At 46.9% G+C, this 19,719-nt stretch overlaps 1 protein-coding gene across 1 annotated transcript in view; it reads right to left on the reverse strand.

Annotated features, from left to right (window-relative positions):
* The window catches only part of GRAMD1A (GRAM domain containing 1A), a 676,680-nt gene that overhangs the window by 495,095 nt on the left and 161,866 nt on the right, over positions 1–19,719 (reverse strand). The window lies entirely within an intron of this gene.

Raw genomic sequence — 19,719 nt, forward strand, 5'->3', positions numbered from 1 at the left:
TGTATGTTTTCGTGCCTGCGGGGACAGATAATGAATGATGCGTTTTAGGATTTTAATAATTCCCCAGCAAGTAGCCACGGTCCTGTTAGTCTGGCTATTCATGGCAAGTGAGGTATCAAAAATGACACCAAGATTCCTAGCCGTGGAGGAGGGAATAGGGCAGGTTCCTAGGGAAGGAGGCCACCACTCATTGGACCAGATGTTTTGATCTTTGCCGAACACAAGAACCTCCGTTTTATCGGCATTGAGTTTTAAAGAATTAAGCACCATCCACTCAGCAACCATCTGCATGCAGGCCCTAAAGCTCGCGGCAGAGACACCCAGAGAATGGTTAAGGGACACCATAATCTGAGTGTCATCCGCATAGGATACTACCTCATGCGGGAACTGGAGGACAACCCGCCAAGGAAGTGCAGGCTCAAATTATCCAAGGCTGCTGCTCTGCTGCTTTCCGACATCACATCCTCCAGTGACCCAACATGCCACCGAATGAGATCCTCATGCTCACCCTCAGCCACAAATTACCAAAAGACTGTGCCAACCAAATTGAAATGGCATGTCAAAAGCTAGTTACAACCCCTGAACCTGCTCCACAGCCTATCAAAACTGAGACAGTGGCTGCAGTCTCAGTAGGGCTACTGCGTCGGTCAGCGCCAAAACCACACCAAACCGAAGACACCTGTGGCATCTGGGTTCACCCACACCCCCTCCAGGAGTGTCCTGCAAGAGGTAAAACAGGCCCGCTATGCCAGCGTATCAACCACTTTGCCATACTGTCAGCCTCTCGAGGGCACAGTGTTTTATGTTGCCAAGGAGTTTGAGCTGTTCCACTGGCCCAGTAGTCCAACACTGACAAGGCGCTCTCCCTTACATACCCCACCGGCCTGCCAGTGGAGGAAGAAGATGACAAAATCTCCCTACTGTCCTGCCCCCTTGAACCTGTGTGCCCTTGCCACAGTGCCCGCCCCACATGCCAAGTCACTCTCAGCTGCACACAAATCACATGTCTGATTGATACAGACGCCTCTGAAAACCTCACTTGCCTCTCACAGTATCTCTCCATTCACCCTTACCCAGTGTTGCAGCCCACCACAGCAAACATATTTGCCTATGGTTGCACCAGGCCCATCCAGCTGGAGGAAATGTTCGTCTACTCCATCTCCCATAAAGGAAAGACTTGCCACCTCAAATTCTTTGTTACTGCGTCGGACTCAGAGACACTCTTCTGTTGTGACATGGCAGAGCGTCTTCGATTGGTCCACTTCACTGCCTCTGTGAGTGGTCTCTTCAACTACATCAGCCTCATGCTCACTGACTTTCCTCACCTCTTCACAGACCATGGGCACCCTAAGTGACCTCCATCCTCTGTACATAGACCTCACAGTTTGCCCCATCGCACTATGACACCGCAGGGTCCAGTTCCACCTCCGTCCAGTAGTAGATGGAGCTGCAAAAACGTAAAGACGCCGTGGTCATTTAGATGATTATCCCCCATGATAGAGGCCACCAAACCCAAGCAACCTGGTTGTATTAGTATCTGCATACATATGTGCCTTCCCAACAAGGCCATCCAATGTGAGCGCCACCTTTTTCTCACAACTGATGACCTGATCTTGGACATTAATGGATTTAGGTTGTTTTCCATGTTTTACCTAAACTCGGGATATTATCAGCTGGAACTCTATGAGATCAGCAGGTATATAACAATGTTCACTACCCATGTTGGCCTTTGCTATTATCTCAGGCTGAATTTTGGCATTTTGTCCGCCGCCGAGGTATTCCAGAACACCAAACAAGAAGTCCTTGCAGGGCTTGATGATGTCATCAACATAAGTGATGATATCCTCATCTACGCACCCACCCTCAACAGTCACTACCACTGCCTACGAGCTGCCCTCCACAGGATCTGCTCAACTGGTTTTACCCTTAATTGCAGCAAATGGCAGTTCTCATGCTAAGAAATGGAATTCTTTAGCTACATCTTCTCAAACCAAGAGATCAAAGTTAATCCAAACAAGTACATCATCTTCAAAATGGCTTCCTCACCCACATCGGCCGCAGAAGTAAAGTGGTTTCTTGGGCCTCGTCACATACTGTGGAAGGTTTATCCCTAATCTTGCCACCATCACTGGCCCTCTGAGATACCTGACCAAAATATCCTCTCCCTGGACGTGAAGAGAGACTGAGGCACTTTTCAGGTAATCAAAGACACCCTCCTCCAGGATACAGTGATGGTATAATGTGATCCTGCAAGGGATTCTGAGCTTCTGGTGGATGCCAGCCCTGTTGGCCTCGGAACAGTCCCCGTGCAACACTGCAAGGTTGAAAAAAGGGCTCCGTTTGTGTTTTCCAGCAAGGCACTCACTGAGACAGAGAAACAATACACCCACATAGAAAAAGAAGCCTTCACCATCAAGTAGGGTTGCCATAAGTTTCAGTTGTCTCTATTTTTTATGGTTGGCCTTTCAAAGTTGTCACTGATGACATACCACTCATTCCTCTAATCACTGGAATGGCACCTCACCTACCCCTCGAGAAGTGAGCATTGCAACATCAAAAATGCTAGCTGACCTTGAGCTATGGGCTGGGATGTGACAACCTCATGGACTACCTCTCCAGACACTCCCAACCACCGATCACCAGCGCCAGCGGCTCCCTGTCAGATGCTGATGAGTATGTCCACTGGATCGCTGAGATTGGTTTCCGTAAGTTGTTGGCCCTCCAGGATGTTGCTGATGCCACGACCTTTTGAGATCTTTGGACTTGCCTCCAAAAAACCATAGAGGTTGTAGAGTCTGGGCGGTGGTTAAACTTCCTAAATGACTTAAGACTGTATGATGATATCACTCAAGTATGACTTCTCCACTCTGTGGAACATCCAATACAAACTGAGCACCATAGATCAAGAGATCCTTCCAAGGGGCAATGTGTCATGATACCCCACTCCCTGTGACCACAAGTACTAGCCCTAGTCCACACTTTACACCTAGGGGCCACCAAGATCAAAGCAAAGCCTGATTACGGCGGAAGATGTGGTTCCCTGCTCTGGATACAGAAGTTGTCGACCTTGTCACCCGCTGCCACAGGTGCCAGTTTTGTAAGCCTTTCGACCGACCTTGCCCCATAATCCCTAACAATCCTAGTATTGGTCTTTTGCATGACATCTGTGTGTACTTTGGCTCGCTACCTGATGTGCCTCACAGCCTCTTTGTCTCAGACGCCTTCTCAAAGTTTCCAGTTGTCGAAGTGCTATCAGGCACAACATTTGACCATAAAGGAAAGTTACTTGATTAGGGTTTTGCCGTCTTTGGTGTCCCTTTCATTGTCAAGAGTGACAATGGCCCACCATTCTAGATCCAAGACGTCACAGGCTACATAGTAACATTGAGAAGCTGATGTGCACCCTAAACAAAGCAATCAGGATAGGGTGTGAACAACAAGCTGACACAGAAAATGGGATCCATACCGCACTCAGGGCATACCCGTGCACCCCCCACAGCACCACAAAAAGGGCACCAGCAAATGTCCTTTTTGCAAGGGCTGGGCAGGAGGATATTCCCCACACTGATGAGGGGACCTCTGAATTGCTGGACATGGAAGCCACTCAGGAAAGGCAAAACAAGAACAACTACAAAGCCAGCCTGTCCTGTGGAGCCCAAGAGCCCAACATCCAAGTGGGAGCCTGGGTACTAGTGCAAAACCGACGACCTGGAGGAAAGTTTAGGCCATCATTCAAATCATGCACACTACTGGTTTTCCAGGTAAATGGCACCATGGTAACAGCAGAAAGAGACTCTAAATGTGTAACAAAGAATGTGTCATTCTTCACCAAATGGCGCCGGTATACGAACACTACTGATGAGATGCATTTCTCTCCCCCATATCCAGAAGACTGGGAACCAGGACCAGAGACTTCCACTGTACAAAGCTGGCTCTACATATGGTGCACTAAAACGAAGTAAACTGTGCAGAGAGGCCAGTGGGTCCCTTATTGGTTTACAGAGGCGAAAGTAGATAATATTAACGCTTTAATTATGGTAGTGTGGGCAAGCTGTTAGGTTTATCAGAGGGTAGTGCTAAGCATTTGTTGTACTTCCAGTGGCAATAAAGGAAACACATACTCAAGAATAAATCCGAAACCAAATTGCAAAAATATCAATTTTATATATATTTTTTCTGACCAAGCACTTCACTCTCCTATAAGTACTTTTAAAGTTATGAATTGTTCGAGTTCGCAAAATCAATTACATTTATGCACAATTACATACCATGGAAATCAATGAGGAAAAAGACAAAAATGCATGTAAAATTATACAGTCGACTTTCATGGTTCACCTGTTGGATTTCAGTGGTTAACAACACCAGGGCCAATGTTCCACCAATGGATTAAATTTGTCAAGATGTCCTTGCGGTCGGGAGCAGGCAGTGTGGAGAGGCGATTTCGAGACAGCTGGGCCCTTCACAAAGTGGGTCTCTGGGGTCTCAATGTCCCTCGGTGGGTATTTGTTTCCTGGGCAGTTGGAGTCCGGAGTGGACTCTTAGTCCCGGTGCAGGTTGCAGGAGATCCGGTATCCCGGGTATTGTTGCGGCACGGCTCCGGTAGGTCCGAGTGTCCCCAAACTTGGTGGTGGGACAGATTTGACCCAACAGAGATGAAGTACCACTTTTGGTTTGGTTACTGCCATAGAGTCACCGGGGAACAGCAAGTTGGTAAGTCCGGAGTCTGCGATTTGGTACCTGCTGTCACAGGGGAGCAGATCCTCTGCCACAAGGGAGGTTCTTTGGCACTTTGTCAAAGACTGGAGGTGCTGCGGGGTTCTTGGAATCCTCAAAGTGGCATGGCAAGGCAGCACACCATGATTGTCAAGCCCTTAGGGCAGCAGGCAGTGTTTCATGACAATTCCTTTGCAGCAGGGCTTCTGGTCTCAGGCAGCAGCTCTTCTTGGTCCTGTTTTTCTTTGTGTCAGTCGCATCTGAGGTTCAAGGTGCAGGGATGCTACCTAAATGCTAAATTTGGTGTTGTGAAAGGAGGTGACAGGTAGTAGAAAATGGGCTATCTACCTTTAGGGTGTCTACAGCCACTATGTGACCATTTCCTGTGGGAAGGGGTACTACCCTAGCCTTGATAGGTTATTTTCCCTCCATCTCAAAAGTAGTGTCTACATCACCTGCCACACATTAGGGGTGGTGCTGGCTAAATGTGGACACTCCTCCTCATCTAACTAATTTTCCGGCCAGTTCTCCTGCCAAATGAGGAGCAGGATAGGGGGATTGGCATCCCAGACCATCTGGTTAAGCCTTGGTTGCACTTCAAAAGCAGCACCAGTCTTTGAAGCTTCCCGCTATGGAAGACCATTCTGGCCTGGAAGAGGTGTGAATCACCTCCACCCAGAGCAGGCTGGGCTTTCGTGCCCCTGAGAGTGCGGGCTCTCACCTCATGAGGTCAGAAATATGTCTAGTTTAGGCAGACTGGGTATGACTAGTCAGAGTCCACACCAGTGCTTGGTAGGTTTTCAGGGGACCCTTAAAGGTATCTCCAGTGTGCATTTGCTAATAAATCGATCACTGGAATCAGTGGTTCCAAACATCTTCGGGTACAGTGAAGCCATCATGGAGGTAGGAGACTTGTAATGACAAGTATCCAACTCATGTACTCTATGGCTTCCCAGTGCACAGACAATATCCAAGAATGGGCTGGGTATAGTAAGGCCATATCTGCTCATGCAGATGTGTCCACACATGGGATATAGTGCACCCTGCCTTAGGACTGTAAGGCCTGCAGTAGAGGTGATTTACCTATATCTCATGCAGTGTATGTGGGTATGGCACACAGGGCTGTATGCCATGTCTACTCTTCGGTTTTCTCTTTACCAAGACATGCAGCCTGCAATAGCAGTTTGCACAGTCTTGGTGAGGGGTTTCTGCGGTGGCACAATTGGTGCAGCAGCCCCAGAGGATCCTCTTCAGTCCCAATGCCCCAGGTACCAGGGTTACCATTTACTAGGGATTTATAGAGGTTGCTGAAGTTTGCCAATTGTCGAAAGGTGCATCAAAATCCAGGCAAAAAGTGGGGGTGGGTACTTCAACAGAGACTCAGTTTCTCACAACCACACACAGAGATCTTTAGACACCTCGCCGTCCAAATGCAGAAACAACTCTATTCCGTCAGGAGAGGCAACAGCCAAGGGGAACAGAAGCTGCCAGCCACATGATAAGAAGACAAAGACATCCATACTATCTAAAAAACAATGTCAGAAGACCCAAGAGATTCGAGGACTGTATGTGAGTGCTCAGTTAGGTCATGAAGCGCTCCTTGCACCACAGGCATGAACTTTGTGTTTGTATGCTAAGTTTAAGGTTTGTCATTAAAGTTGAAAGTTTTATAGGAATGTAGTGTATCACAGGGTCGTACCTGATGATTCACACAGACCCGCATGCATGCCCTGATCTCACGTTGGAGGTCAGGAGCGAAAGAATAAAAAGGGCAGAGCCCCACAAACGTGCAGTTGAGCACGGGGCAGTGACAGGAACACTATTGTGTATGTGTGCTCTTGTGTGCCTGCTATCACGCCGAATCACTCAGAAGCCACAACAGCCCAGAAGACAAGAAGAACGCCCAAGACATCTGTATTACAAGAAGGTCGAGGACCTACAGAAACAGTACGGTGAGACTGGTGAGCTTACATAGCTGTGAACCAAGCAATACAACTCCTGCTACAACCAATGCTTTTTGTGGCTCAAGCCCATGAAGACAGTTAGTCATAGCTGTGACACCATGCCGCTGATTCCTTGACCCTGCCAAACAAGCCTTGATGGCTTCACTCTGATTAATATGTAAACACTGAAGCAAAGGAGTGGAAAAATGAGAGGAAGAGAGACACAGCTCACGCCTAAATTCTAAATGCATTACAGCCAGGGGTCTCCAACCTTTCCTATAAAAGGATTTACTTCTATTCAATGAAAATCAGCCGGAGTTACTAATATTACAAGTTTTGCAAGCAGGGATCGCCTCAGTTTTCCAAGCACGGTTGCCAGCAGTAATATGATAAAAGGCTTTATCAATGTCGAATGCCTCTATATGAGCAATACATAACAGCCATAGCAATAATTCCCTTGGCCTCAAGGTGGTGATATTAGTAATATGTCTTCCCAACACCACATGATTTATTACTCAAACATCAGCTTTAAATATATTCTGGAAATTCGCCCATTTTCTCCAAATATCAGTGTACGAGTTCAGAGGATAACACATGTGCTTTTAATTTTGGTATGCATATATCAATTCAACCAAGCAAAGGTTTCTAGTTTGGTAGGCTAGGTTGCACACAGGAGAGCTACGTATTGGTACCAGGAGAGCTACCGGTAGCTCCTGAGATACTCGTTGGAGAAGCCTGCTGATTACACTGTGTACATTTCAAATGCTAAAATATTACAGAACTCAAAACAGACACCAAGATAGGGCAGTAATTCATCTAAAAGCATGAAAACAGAGTGAATTAAGACCAACACCAGGCATAATGATTACACAAATACAGAGTATGCTGAAGCAAGAATATCAACCGTACTTGACACCATCTAGCAGATCATGTCTGACACAGAAGCTACTCTGAATCCTAGAAAGCTTTTCCCTGAACTCAGCATCCACAAGATCAAAATGACACTCTGACTTCCCCCTTCAGTGTCCACTGCAGAGACAGCACAGTAAATACCCGGTGTCCCATCTGACAGCGAAAAGGACTTCCATGTGGTAAATGAGGAGTATGCTGGTGAGGCCACAACAAAGACCTTCTGGCCTCAAATAGGTTGCAAATCTCAAAAGGCCCAAACCCCTCAAGATTGCAAACCTTGGAATTCGTGTAGCCATGTTGTGCCTCTTTCGAGGTTTGTGGTCCCAGTCTTATGCATGCCGACTATGAAGTTCGTTGCAAAACTATAGGGACCGCTTCAAGGTTTGTGGTCTTGAAACCAGGACTGCAGGCTTAAGTGGGGTGGACCTGGTGGGGGTGGACCTGGTGGGGGTGGACCAGGTGGGGGTGGACCTGGTGAAAGCAGTTCACAGCTGGGGTTTTTGGCCAGAGGGGAGTTTGGCTCAATGACTGACTGAAGCCTGTGCCTGTGGGGGTTGGGGAGGCTTGTCGATCCAAAGTGGATATGGGTACATGGCCGGGCTCTACGCCCTGTGGCCAACCACTGCGCAGCGGGGGTTGTCAACCAACAGCAAGTTGGGGGCAGGCTCTGTTGCTAACCGCTTGCTGCGCTCAGTCAAAATGCAATGCTTATGATTTCACAAAATGTATACTAATTACTAACAATACCTAGACGCACATCATTACATACCAGCACAAAAATAAATAATACTCTATCAGTTGTTGACTTAATGATAGTGTTAATGCTAATGAGGTACATAACATGACCTTTTTTATGGTTATTGTTATATATTTATATTTTTGTTTATATCATTTGTAACAGCAACCGTCACAACAAGGGTGAGATCACAAGCATTTGTTGTTCGAGTTGTAGTTTGCCTGTCTTTTTTGATCTGATTTGGATTGTGTAGTTAACCATATTTATATGTAGCATACACAATGGACAACTGTGTAATATGGTCCAGAATTGCCATGGAGGAGCTTTGGTGACATCATAAACCATGAGGCCGAAGGGCAAGTGTTTTGTAAATGTCACCAGAACCTAGAAATGGCAAAATAGGTATACATTACACATTGAACCTGCTATGTATTTTGTTTACTTTGCATGTTTACTTTAGACTTTAAAAAGCGGGTTTCTACAAAGTGCAGCAAACAATGGCACAGACTAACGGTAGAATGTTTAGGATTGTTTACCTTTCTTTAACACACTTTCAATAAAACAATGATGGTGAGTGGATTTAGGCAATTCTATGGATGCAGCAGGTGCCACATAATTATGGATTTAGTGTCTGCATCATAATTTGCAGATTTCACCAAAAATGTTAATACTACCAGAGGATGTGCCACACAATTTACATTTTTTGACACATAATGTAGATAACCTCGATGTATGATTTGGTCCTTTATACCGTATAATCCTGGTTGTCCTGAAAATGTTGAAGCTCTGCAGAGTGGTTTGGGTGCAGTCATTATGATGATTAAATCAGTATTTTCCAAGCTACTGTGAAATATTTTCCATTTTTCACAGTTCCCTGTAAAATAGAGGTTAATATACCACTGCACTTTGTGCAACAAAAGCACCAACACATATAACATAATAAATTATTGTGATAGACAGACAGATAGGGAGACAGACAGAGCGACGGATGGAGACCTGGTGGGTCTGCATGGATATATGCTTACACAGCATGGCAGCTGAACAATTCTTGAGCAGCAAAGATGCTCACAGGGAAATTCCCTGAGATGCATACAGAACAGCATGCGGTGACCTGTAACTCCAGCCTTCGTTTCCCACAAACAAGCTGGATTTTCATACACTCCAAGAATTATGGAAATCATCAAATATATAATCCATAATGTGCACACAAACCAAATACAATTACAAGTGCATCCTCAAAAACAGGTTTGATCGGTAGCCAATGAGCAATGAGAAACTGCAGCTGTAGCTTAAACAGTCTTATTTTCTGGTTTGTATTGTGAGTGTGTGGTTTGTGGGAGCAGTAGTTAGTGGATGAGCTTTACAAATGTATGCCTGCAGCCCTCTGCCACAGCCAGGTAATCCCTTCTGTCCAAGGCCTATTGATACACATTTTTCTACGAAGCATGCCTCAGGATACATCACCAGCAACTCCAACAAGGCACAGGGGAACCTCTTCCCGCTGCACATAGTTTTTCATCCGTTTTTTTCATTACAATTATTCCATGCCTTTGGATGCTCTATAACACAAGGGGACAAAGCTAAGGGGGCTGATTTAATTCACAGTAGGCCATGGGGACATAGCAAGTGACTCCATCCCCATGGTGGCGAGGCCGCCCACCTATTTTACAAATAACCTCCAAGCAGGCGGTCATTTATAAAGGTATTGCCAGGAACCGCCATGACAGCAGTTCCTGGCAATGCATATTACTGTGTGCTGCGGGGCTGTGGCAGCAGGATGCACAACTGTAGCGCTGAGTAATTATTTTTTCTTTTCAAAAAGAAAATTCCGAAACTGGATTTAAAGAAAAAATATAATACGCTCCTCAACATGGGAGTATTCTCCGATGGCAGGAGGGAGCATTTAACAATCTTACTGTTCTTTTTCAGCCAGGTATTACCTGGAGGTAAGAAACAATTACAACATGTCCGTGTATCCAAATTGGGAGGGTGGACATGAAGCCATTTCCACGATGGCCTTTACTCCCGACGGCCATCCGAGAAGTGTGGCTATGGCCATGACAGAGTAGTCTCTATCTGATTGTATTGTATTGTAATTGCATTTATATAGCGCTTACTACCCCTGATGAGGCGTCAAAGCGCTTTGCAGCAAGTAGGACGCTACTCCGAAACCCATAAAGGATTAGTGATGAAATAGTATAGTGAAAATATATAAGTAATTTGAGTGGTGGATATGTTAGTCAGTTATTTGGATTGAGAAGGATAGTGGAGGGATAGAAGAGTGAAAAAGGTTTGCATTTATATAGTGCTTGCTACCCTTGATGGGGTGTTAAAGCGCTTTTTCAGCGAGTAGCACGCTACTCCAGAACCCATAAAGGATTAGTGGTGAATTAGTATAGTGAAAATATGAAAGTAATTTGAGTGGTGGATATGTTAGTCAGTTATTTGGATTGAGAAGGATAGAGGAGGGATAGAGAAGGGAAAAAGGTTTGCATTTATATAGTGCTTGCTACCCTTGATGGGGTGTTAAAGCGCTTTTTCAGTGAGTAGCATGCTGCTCTGGAACCCATACAGAGTTACTGATGAATTAGTACAGTGAAATATGAAAGTAATTTGAGTGGTGGATATTGTAGTCAGTTATTTGGATTCAGAAGGATAGGGAAGGGGTAGAAGAGGTAAAAAGGTTTGTATTTATATAGCGCTTGCTACCCTTGATGGGGTGTTAAAGCGCTTTTTCCACCCTACTCCGGAACTCATAAAGTGATGGTCCGCCCCCATTTAAATCGGGCGGGCGGCCCTTCATATTGGCTATATGTATACTCTGTCGCTGTAACGACGGAGTATACATACAACCAGTATCCTACAAGCCAACATTTTTAAAGAGAAAAGTAGGAGAGTGTAAAAAAACATTATCTGAGGAATGTATTTCCCCCATTGATTTTTATTGAAGAAGAGGCAATTTCAAGTGGGAGGCAGCAAAATAAAGCCATTTTTGGATTCACAAATGGGACTCCCGTCTGAATCTGGACTGCCAACCCTCTCCATTCAGGCGGGAAATTACCGATTTCACGGCTAGTCTCCTGCTTTCCGATTTCTGCATGCAGAAACCCGATTTGGAGTTTCATAAAACTGCCAAAAATAAAATGTCATGCACACTCCAATCACCCCCTCCAAGAATGACTTCTGACATCCAAGGTTAGCGCTTTGCCCTTGATTCTTGGAGGGGGGAGATTAGAACATGTGACAGGCCTCAACATTTTTGACCGTTTTACATAGCGCAAACAAAAGCAGAGGTTTGCTGATTGTCTGTCACCATACATACCAAGAGACCCGATGCAGGCAGATTACCACGGCTGCTGTATAAGTCAGTGGGGAAAATACATTCTTGCGACTATTTTATTCAAATCTCCCACTTGTCTGCTCTAAAATGTTGGCAGGTATGCTATTGTGCAACCCTTGTAAATTATATTACTGAAATGATTTTACATTATAGAGTGATATGTGTGGCAGAACTTTTACAGTCCTTCGTACATTTATCACCAGGAATTGATTTATTTGGCCGAGTTTGTCTTATTGATTGGAAGTGCATTTTCAATTAAAGAGGTGGTTTTCGGCATGAACGCGAATGTGCCATTCATTGCCGCAGGTGACAATCTGGAGCTGCATTAGTCACGTGACCTCTGCTGGTCAGGCCAGTGCGTGTGATGTCACAGCGGATGCTAAGGCAAGCTGACTGGATTCATATCAAGGAGTGACAGTCGGACAGTCGGAGGGAATGCAGCAGGTTGTTCAGGGCTTACACACTCAGGGACTTTCTGTAAAGGTCTTTTGACTTTGAAGATGCAAGAGTATTACTCTTTTAAAGCCCTACCCATGGCCTTGGGTTTCCATACCCATACAGGCCACTGGGCTGAGCAGTAACTTTCGTATTCAGAGAATTATGGGTTATTTACTAGAATCTACTTAAATGGCATAGATGCCAAAAGAATCGATTGAGGCGGGAGACTCCTGATTTTTAAAGTAAAAAAGTATTTATTTTCACTTTCACCTGAAATTGCCTATACTTCAATAGAAAACAAGGCAGAACCCGGCACTCCCAGATCCCGGAGGGCACACTTTCTGACCACTCCCCGATACTCCTCTGTCTGGACCTGTGGCTTTCCTTCCTTGGCCGCAAACCATGGTGCCTCAACATTGGCGGTATCCCACCCCTCCCCCCCAGTGCAAGTACCAGCTGCGGTCCAACGTGTCAACATATCTGGAGGGGGTCTGTGGCTCCTCCCCGAATCCTGTGGGTGGCCACCAAAGTGGCCAGCTAACAAGAGACACGGCCAGAGTGCGGCATAACAGAAGACCCTTGAGGAAAATATTGCGTTCCTCACCCGCCTCTTCACTGACAACCCCCTAGTTCCTCCTCCGCCGTCGCTTGGAGAAGTCCTACATGGACCTTAACACTTCTAAGGCTGAAAATGCACTTCAGCAGTTGACAAGTGGTCATTATGAAGGGGGTGAGAAGGCAGCGAGGCTACTGGCAGCTCAGTTGCGTCAGCAGGAGGCGGCACTGACAATGCCATCCATCAAATCCAGGGATGGCACTATCCTCAATTGAGGTAGCAGACAATCCTGCCCGACTGGAGGCCTTCTTCGACCGTGTGCGCATCCCTGGTCTCAATGAGTCAGGCAGTAATCTCCTCAAGGGGGAAATCACTAAGACGGAGATTGCGCAGGTCATCTCTAGGCTCTCATTCCACAAGGCCCCCGGGGAAGACGGCTTCCCTATGGAGTGTATAAGTGGGTGGGCAAAGAGGTGATTAACTCCCTCTCTGAGGCCTTCCACGAGGCTGACAGTCGGGATCCCTCAGTTCCATCTCCAACAGGGCAGTAATAGCAGTCCTTCCTAAACCGGGGAAAAGTCCCCACCTCTGCGGGAGCTACAGGTCCATTTCCTTGCTTATGGGGACATTAAGTTCCTTGCTAGGGTTCTTGAGGCCCATGTCCGGATGGTGATCCCGTCCCTGATTCACCATACGCAGGTGGGGTTTGTCACCGGCCGCTCCTTGAGGAGCACCTCTTCACACTTGCTTATGCCCTTTGGTCAGCCAAGGACATGCGTGAGGATGCCCTCTCCCAGGACGCAGAGAAGGCATTTGATAGGATTCGGTGGGGATACCTATTTGCAACCCTTTGGAGATTTGGTCTGGGTGAGGATCCCATAGCTAAAGTCCTATGGCTGTATGACTCGCTCACTGCTCAAATTACCTGTGGGGGATTACTTCTGGACCCGTTTCCAGTCTGCCCGCTGTCAACCCACCTGTTCCTTCTCGCCTTGGAACCACTTGCCGCCTCTCTTCATCAATCCCGCTTCTAACCGGCATCCCAATTCCCTGAGGGATGTCAACAATTTATCTTTATGCTAACGATATCCGACATACCCTCTTGGACCTCTCTCGCTCCCTCCCAGTCTTCTTGACAGTCTCTCTGGCTTCGCTACACTCTGAGGATACCGAGTCAACTGGGGACAAAAGTGAGGCATTGCCAGAGTCCCAAGTGACCATCAGTGCAGTGATATCTGCTTATCCTTTTAAGTGGAAGTCCTTGTGCCTAAAGTACCTGGGGATCTACATTAACCAAGAGTTGGACTGCATAGTGGTGGATAACCTTGATCCCATGTTGACACATATGAAACTGGACTTCGAGAAGTAGGCACACCTCGGCCTCTAATTGTGGGGCAGGGTGCAGGCAGTCAGGATGATGACACTATCACAATATTTCTCTGTCCTCGGCATGCTTGCCTTGATGGTACCTCTCTCATTGCTGTGATCTGTGGACAAGAGATACGGTCCTTTATGTGGATGTCTTCCTGAACCCGGTTGGACAGGACCAGGTCTCCCCTCGGTTGAGCATTACGCCCTGGTCCTTCAATTGGCGCAGCTCGCTTACATGCTTCCCATAATGCAGGGCCCGCCGTTGTGGGTACTGGTGGAAAACACATTGCTTGATTGTCCACAGGGGCTGTACCCCCTCTATAAGAGTAAATCACCCATACCGCGCCCCAATAATTCAATGCTCCAAGCGATGGCCAAATTGTGGCAGTGGGCCAACACCTCTTTGAGGGGGATCCTCTCCTTCATTAACACGTGCCTCTATGGGGTAACTCTGGCCTCCACATAGGCGCTGAGGTGCTGAATTGGGGTGTGCAGTGTTCTGGGGACAGCCACACGTTCCAACAAGTGTTTGAGTAGGGTGTCCTCAAACCCTTTGCGGCGCTCTGTGAGGAGTTCGGCCTCCCACCCCATCAATCCTGGTAGTATCTACAGCTGCGGCATTGCCTCACCCAATGCATGGGTGCGAGATCCTGGTCCTCCCAGCTCTCCGCCATAGCTTCCTACCTCAGGGCATGGGTTGGCTTTGCAGGGGTAATGTCTGGCTTCAACAGCCTTTAGAGTTGCCATCTATTTTCCTTGCCCCGCCTGAATAATCCCCATACCAAATGGCAACCCAGACTTCAGATAGAATATGAAAAGGAGGATTGGGTGGAACTTCTAGAGGCACTAGATCGTGTTGCCCGGGTGGTGCGGTTGACTTTCTGCCTCTTTGAGTCCCTCCATGACTGGCACTTGGTCCCTGTGAAATTGCAGGCGGTGGTCCTGCTGCTTCTTGCAAACTGCTGGTGCTGCGATCATGACCTCTGTGACCTGGTTCATATAATCTGCGCCTGTCCCACAGTCCGACCATACTGGGAGGCAGTTGGCGCCACTCTGAGGGAGACCCGGCCAGTCACGATACCATTGCTCCATCCTTTTATCCTGTTGTACGACCTGGCGGACTCCAAAGACATCTCACGCCTTCAGGGCCGCCTACTGCACACAGCGCTTGCCACGGCAAAAACCTGCATCCTGCACCACTGGCGCTCACCCACCCTGCCCTCTCGCAATGAGTGGCTCTCAGCCATGCATCAGACGCTCACCCACCCTGCCCTCTCGCAACGAGTGGCTCTCAGCCATGCATCAGACAGATGATCACCCACCCTCCCCTCTCGCAACGAGTGGCTCTCAGCCATGTATCAGACGCTCACCCACCCTGCCCTCTCGCAACGAGTGGATCTCAGCCATGCATCAGACGCTCACCCACCCAGCCCTCTCGCATCGAGTGGCTCTCAGCCATGCATCAGACAGACGCTCACCCACCCTCCCCTCTCGCAACGAGTGGCTCTCAGCCATGCATCAGACGCTCACCCACCCTGCCCTCTCACAATGAGAGGCTCTCAGCCATGCATCAGACGCTCACCCACCCTGCTCTCTCACAACGAACGGCTCTCAGCCATGTATCAGACACTCACCCACCCTGCCCTCTCACAGTGAGTGGCTCTCAGCCATGCACCAGATGCTCACTCACCCTGCCCTCTCGCAATGAGTGGCTCTCAGCCATGTATCAGACACTCACCCACCCTGCCCTCTCGCAATGAGTGGCTCTCAGCCATGCATCAGACACTCACCCACCCTGCTCTCTCACAACGAGTGGCTCTCAGCCATGCATCAGACGCTCACCCACCCTGCTCTCTCGCAACGAGTGGCTCTCAGCCATGCATCAGACGCTCACCCACCCTGCCCTCTCGCAACGAGTGGCTCTCAGCCATGCATCAGACGCTCACCCACCCTGCCCTCTCGCAACGAGTGGCTCTCAGCCATGCATCAGATGCTCACACACCCTGCCCTCTCACAATGAGAGGCTCTCAGCCATGCATCAGACGCTCACCCACCCTGCTCTCTGACAACGAGCGGCTCTCAGCCATGTATCAGACACTCACCCACCCTGCCCTCTCACAGTGAGTGGCTCTCAGCCATGCATCAGACGCTCACCCACCCTGCCCTCTCGCAATGAGTGGCTCTCAGCCATGCATCAGACGCTCACCCACCCTGCCCTCTCGCAATGAGTGGCTCTCAGCCATGCATCAGACGCTCACCCACCCTGCTCTCTCACAATGAGCGGCTCTCAGCCATGCATCAGACGCTCACCCACCCTGCCCTCTCGCAACGAGTGGCTCTCAGCCATGCATCAGACGCTCACCCACCCTGCCCTCTCGCAACGAGTGGCTCTCAGCCATGCCTCAGACGCTCACCCACCCTGCCCTCTCACAATGAGAGGCTCTCAGCCATGCATCAGACACTCACCCACCCTGCTCTCTCACAACGAGCGGCTCTCAGCCATGTATCAGACACTCACCCACCCTGCCCTCTCACCTCACAGTGAGTGGCTCTCAGCCATGCACCAGACGCTCACTCACCCTGCCCTCTCGCAATGAGTGGCTCTCAGCCATGTATCAGACGCTCACCCACCCTGCCCTCTCGCAATGAGTGGCTCTCAGCCATGCATCAGACGCTCACCCACCCTACTCTCTCGCAACGAGTGGCTCTCAGGCATGCATCAGACAGCCTCATATGAGTGTGTCATTTACAATCTGCAGGACAAGAGTCCCATCCTTCTGCCAACTAAACAGGGCGTTAAGGCACTGACTTGGATCTACTAAAGTGGGCTCATCAGCTCTTTTCACAGAAGTGTGTCTGTGCCAGCATAGCAGACGTTCTTGTCACTCTAGTGGTGAGTCAATATAGTGAGTTTCTGTCACACTAGAAGGGTGTGTGCTCTTTCAGAGATTGAGGTCCTTACTGCTGATTTTAAAATCCAAAGGGATGAATGAATGTATTGATATGCATAACTTAAAAGGTTCAATCATATTTTCTTGATTGCGTTGCATATATGAAAAAATAACGATTCAATGAATGTGCGAAGTATTGTAATGATAGTAAGTTATCCGATGTCTCAAAAGATCATTCCCAGTATTCAGTTTGCAGACAGGTTCAAGATATACTCGAATGTCTGGGTAAAGCCACAGAACGGAACGTGTTTGGAGTCAGGGTTGCACTTCTGCAGCCCTATGGAGGAAGCATTTTGTGGCATGGTTGTTCAAAGCAAGGTAAATAGTGTCTGACTTCACTTGGGCAAAGTATGTAAAGACAATCTTGCTTGGCCTAACAAGATGTTCATCCTTCAAGGGTTCAAAAAAGGACATATGTCATTCTAGGTCAGGATAAACTGCAACTTTGTACTTAACACCTTTATATGAAACAACTTCATTCGATGTCAATATTGCTGAATACACAAGTCAATCAGTTAACATTTATGCACATAGTGGAAGTGTATAAATTAAACTGAATGCTGGGCACCCAAGCTATTTTGTGAACAGTATTTGTCAACTGGGCATGCTATGCGTTATTATGATAGGTGATATTACCACGCCTATCCCATAACAAGCAGAGACGTTGAAAACATGAATTACCGAAGTGAAGTGGTAAACTGGTATTATATAAGTGTAATATTACCACACACTATTGGTGTGGGGTCTCATGGGATTCAGTGATCCTTTCACACGTGTGTATCTTTCCTAAACAGATCAGATGGCTGATCTTCACCCTGGCTAGAAAGTGGGGCCCCTCCCCCCACCTGCTTACCAAGTACAGTGTATGATAGTAGTGAATATTTGGGACACCTTACATAAAAGGGATAAAAGTGGAATGCCAAAACTACCTACTTCACCACAACTCAATCAATCAGGGTTTGTAGAGCGCGCTACTCCCCCGTGAGGGTCTGAAGGCGCTGGAGGTCTCAAGGTGCTCGTGCATCGTAACACCACATCACATGGTGCATAACCTTTATTGTATCTTCAGGAGAAAATTCATTTGGAGAGTTATGTAACGTGGACCATATAAGTTTCATGGAGTTAGTGACTGTTTTGTTCTTTGTTTTTACAAAAACGAAGTGATGCCGTGAGAAGTTACTAAACATCTTCAGTTCTGGGACGTTGCAGCCCTCTGGATGACGTCTGCACAAAAGAAAAAAAATAATCCATGGTGTGAAAATAATTTTTGGGAGCCGTGAACCAACTGTGTAAGTAGAAGTGTATCTTGGCTGCTTTAAAAATGACCTGGTCCCAACAACAGAACCGTGCCGGTCCAAACAATGCGCACGGTATGTTAAGTGTCAGAGTAAAGAACTTCGTCATCAGGAGAAAGGCTGGGAAAGGGGGCATGGTTATAGAATCTCTTTCTATGTGTTAAGATACCAAAAGAAATGGAAAAAGGAAAGTCAAAAAGACTGTCAATCCAGAACAAGAATTTCCAATGCAATAGGTCTCGCAGTTACGTGAGTTTGAGCTACTGACATTGCAAATAACAATGCCTTTTAAAACATAAATAAAAGGCATTGTCATTTACAATGCCAATAGCTGAAAACTTGCGTAATTGCGAGACCTATTGCATTGCAAATGCTTGTTTACAAAAGCATTGGGCTTGCAACCGCAAAACCTTTTTTTTTAATGCATAACAGAACTTTTACGAGTCCGAAATATCTTTCCAGCTCATAGAAGGACTTTTGTGATCCATTACAAATCGCAAATAGGAGAGGGAATAAAAGAGAAGTCCCGCTACTCTTTAGGAATAACAATGGAATGTATGAATGATTTGTGACCACAAATGCGTTTAAAAAACAATTGATCAGTTACCTACTGTCTAGGTGTAGTGGCAACTGATTACAAAAAGAGAAGCTGTCGGTTTGCAAGTTGCTCATCTCTGGTTTGTGAGTGGGAATATTTCACCAGATCCCTACATTCCTACTTCTAATGCTCGTGTATTGTGGGAAGCAGCATGTTTATTTCCATCTGATTGCCCCATCCATATCAACCACTGCTAAGCAGCACTCAAACTCTAGAAAGCATCATAACTTAAATCTATTCATCACCAACTTTTTTAAATCTTATACTTCATGCTCCGTAAAGCATCAAAATAATCAATGTGTGATAATAAAGTAAAGTTTAATTTTTACAACATATACAAAAGATCACCCTTCTCAAAAACGTGTAGGTCCACTTTTGTGTCTCAGTTGGCCAAACGGGAATTATTGTATCACGTGCGCCCTGCGAATTACTCTCATTATCCAAATCTTAGAATTTAGAAAAATCCTCGTATTACATATAATCATGCCGAACGGGAGGTAAAGGAGCTAAGTCAGAAACCTGGACATAATTTACTCAAGGCTTAATTGAGACCTCACAAATCCCTGATAATATTTCCCTCTGTTATTCTGTCCCTAAATATATATAAATGTCAAACTCTGTTTATACCTAGAGGGCTTTCCTTGCCATAGACAAATAAACGGGCAGGAAAAACACTGATAAATCCCTTTGTGTAGAAGGCTGGGAGGGATTCCTTGTTTGGTGGCCACTTGCTTGAAAGAATATTGGGTTTATTTTGAGGGAATGTGACACAAAGATGCCCTTAAGCCGGCTCAATATTTGTATTAATGGGAGACCAGGGTCCTGCGTCAAAAGCACTCACACATGCAGTAATCGCTTGCGCTTGT

The sequence above is a fragment of the Triturus cristatus genome, chromosome 7 (assembly GCF_964204655.1).
Source record: "Triturus cristatus chromosome 7, aTriCri1.1, whole genome shotgun sequence".
In the NCBI taxonomy this organism is placed as follows: Eukaryota; Metazoa; Chordata; class Amphibia; order Caudata; family Salamandridae; genus Triturus; species Triturus cristatus.